We start from the raw sequence: 3,884 nt of genomic DNA on the forward strand, positions 1-3,884 counted from the left end.
GCAGACGGAGAGCCTCTCTTTATCTGGTAATAACAAGGTGAGGAGAATTGCACAACAGATAATTAAGCTCTATTGCTATCTATAGTTTCATTGTTAACACTGTCCTGGCTGAAGCGTGAAAATATGTTCACACCTTCAAAAATGGTCGATTAACTAATCAAATGACAATATGAATGTTAGAACACAGAAATGACTGCAATGCAATCCTACTTATGACTGTATTTTTATTTCTACTTTTATAAGAAAGAATAGCTTAAAATGAAACTTCTCCATTACCTCAAGCATCTTTCAAGACTATGAGGGAATTTACCTGATTTTCCCCACTGCAACCTAAGCAGAAAATTGTGCCCACCATCACCAGCTTATTTCCATCACAGCTCCCACAACTGAACTCGCAGGGCCATTTTTCTTGCATAGACCAACTCAAAGAGACTGTAACAGCAAAATGATCCAAACACCACTGAACTACCAGAAGCAGGTATGATTAGGCAGTAGCTACAGTCTTATTAAGCTGTAACAGTTGTGTGTATTAAGTACTACTGATAGTACCAGTGTCCCAGGAGAGATCCCAATTTAACAAGTTTTTCTGGATGAGTATCGCAATTAAATGAACTATGTAGTCCTAACTTACACAGAATTTGCATGCATGGATATCTTGTGGCAAGATTCATATCTAAACAGAATTCTTATTAATCATAAAATATATACTCCAAATGTCTTAAAATATGCCTTTTAAAGGGTAAGATCCAAGACAGACTTCAAGGCAGGCTTCATGTTTACCTGTTTACAGAAGGCCGTCTTCCTCCCTGCATTTTTTTTTTTTTAATGAAACCATCCCTGTATGTCCTTGGGTGCTCGTGTAGGATGCATCCATCACATAACTGGCACTTTGATGTGGCCAAAGGAAGTGAAACTCCCCTTTCTCTCTCTGTAGGATGATTTTATTTATAGCTAGGCTGCAATGTACAATGCATGAACAAAAGCATATACAATTTTTATTAATGTAATGTTTAGCTTTTTATCTACACTACTGAAATTCTTTATGAAATTCTTATCATTTCATATACGTAACACAGTAACTTCACCTTTCTGGCTGTGAAAAGTGTCCCATGTATATGACTGAATAGTCATTCAAATTGCTATTGAAAACATCAACAATATTTGCCTGTGCTGCTGAGTTAGTCGCTGTACCATCTTTTGGCATCATTTCATTGCTAAGTCAGACACAAATTATTTATCTTAATTTAAAGCTCTTTCTGGCCAGTTTTTATCTTACTCTCTTATTTATGCCATACTTGCCACACATAATGTCAATCTCATTTCCTTAAGTGCCAAGATATCTACCGTAATCTACAACACTATATCTGATGCTTTCTCATTTCCAATACTTAAAAATAGCTAAAAATAGCATGAGGCTTTACTATCAGATTTATATCTGCATCTGTGCCCTTTCTCAGAAACTCTCAATCCATTCAATCTTCAGAACAATGTTTTTCTATGCATTTCCCCCCTTTTATTTGTTTCTCTTTCCCCAAGGTCCCTTTCTCCTTGCAATTCCTAGCAATCTTCATTCTTTCCTCACATATGAGAATACAACTTGCAGAAAAATCCTATTTCTGCCCATCAGACCTAATACTGGGAGAAGAAGCAGGGAATGGTGGCTCCCTGATGTACAAAGTTGCAGGATTTTTCTTTTTATATTCCATCACTGCAATCACCAAAGAACAAAAATAGTAGTCTACTAGTTCAAAGCAAGTGTCCTGTCTCTGAAAATGATTAAATTAACAAAACAGTACACAGAGCTGACATTTAAGTTCAAAGTTGTTTATCTTAAATAAATTTTCACAGTTCTGATTCTGCAGGAGTATACAGAACAACATGTAGCCAAGAGCTAAAAGAAGTAAAAGGTTCATTTATTTTATGTTCATTTTGTTCATTTTTATCTATTTCAATTTACTGTTGTGACTGCAGTCTCCTTTTTGAAAAAAGAAAGTTTCTGAAAGTTTCTTTCCATACCACGTGTTTTCTTGTATGTTCTCAATGCAAAATAATACTTGTCTCATATGGACTGGTAACTTTTCTCTACCCTCTCTCATATTCATTGCGGGAAGTGGCATAGCCCTCCCTCAAATTAATAAATCAGAAATAAACTGATATGCTGCATTTTATAGCCCTATAAAATTAAAAGTTTTAAGCCATGTATAAACATTAATTGATTTGGTACAGTTTAAAGTTACAGATAACAGCTATAAAATCCATATTCTACATTAAGGAATGATATGAGACTTGTGAATTAAGAAAAGCTTAAGGACATACATTGCTCTTTAACATAAATGCTCTAGATCACTTGTGTGGAAGGTTTTGCCTACATTACGCTCTACTAATTTCTGTGAACGTATCAGCTCAAGGAACTTGCTCCTTAGTTCAGGCACAAGTTGAAAAAATCCATTTTCAAATAAAAGGACTGAACTATTGTTCCGTTGGGGAGAACAGCGCAATCTGGAAAACAGTAAGTCTGATCTTCAGACCTTTACTTCMATGAAAACTTGTGCTAAGGATAAATAAATGGTGAACTGTGATGAAATTCCTTGCTGTCATGTTTTCTTCTACAGTGTTTAACATAGAACCATTATGGGTGGAAAAGGCCTTTGAGATCATTGAATCCAAGTGTAAGCTCCTCAGCACCATACCTGCTAAACCACGTCCTTAGGTGCCTCATCTACAAGATTGTTGGACACTGTCAGGGATGGTAACTCTACCATGTTGTATGCTAAATATGTTATCTTCTAGGTATCTTCTAGATATGTTAACATATTCTTGCATTATGTTATCAAGACCGTATGTGTCACCGAATCACAGAATGGTTGAGGTTGGAAGGGACCACTAGAGATCATCTAGTCCAACCCCTCTGCTCAGTCTATACCTTCTATGTTTCTGGAAGATAACATCAGCAGTTCAGAAAAAAATAAACACTGTAAGGCATTTGGGGAAGACTCCTGAAGTTCTCACCTAAGAAAGCAATGCTTATGGCTCAGTTGCTTTGCCCAGAACAAGGCAGCTTGTAGTCCACACTTACTCCTCTACAGCATACTGGAAGCATCCCTCTCTTACCTTTTGGTTGCTGTCACTTTTTACACATTTATGTATCAAAGCCTTTCTTAGCTGTGCAATGTCTGATGAAACAGGACCCCGTTTAAACAACATGCAGTGGAGACGTTTGTTAGGCCATTGTGCTGAACCACACAGACAGGGGCAAAATGACTCATTAGGCATCAGTATCTGTTGGCTAAAATAATCTAACTCCCATATTTAGCTAGGTTTAAGTACACCAACAATTTTCAGAACTTTGCTCTTGGAATACAATATTTATGATTCTTTCATCCCTCAAGCTCTAATACTGAATATGTACAGGCAAGAAAGAGGGACTCTTGCCCAAATCAATTTTTGAAGAAAATAACCCAAACAATCGAAAGGCGAAAAAAAAAAAAAAGCCTTTAGCACGTGCTTTAACACTGCTGCTAGAAGAGTCTTGAGTCCCAAGGGCTCCCTGGGCCAGAGGCTCCTGCCAGGGACCAGGCTTGYTGAGATCTCTGCCTGGGGCTGTGAGGAGCTGCTGCCACCTTCCCCTAGACCCGTGGGGGCTTTCAGGGAGCTGTCCCCGCAGCGCCCCACCAGCATCGAAACAAAGCTACCAACCGCTACCAACCGTTCCCAACGGTTCCCAACGGTCCCCAACGACCGCTGCTCACCCGCCCAACGGCGCATGCGCGCGTGCTCCCCGCGCCCCCGCGCGGCGCACCCGCGCATGCGCGCGCCCGGCTCGGCTCTCCGCGGCCGCTGGTGCCGCAGGGGTGGCCGCGCCTGCGCGCGAGGGGGCCGGGGCG

This window comes from Nothoprocta perdicaria, unplaced genomic scaffold (assembly GCF_003342845.1).
Source record: "Nothoprocta perdicaria isolate Ctin4 unplaced genomic scaffold, notPer1 scaffold_40, whole genome shotgun sequence".
NCBI lineage: Eukaryota > Metazoa > Chordata > Aves > Tinamiformes > Tinamidae > Nothoprocta > Nothoprocta perdicaria.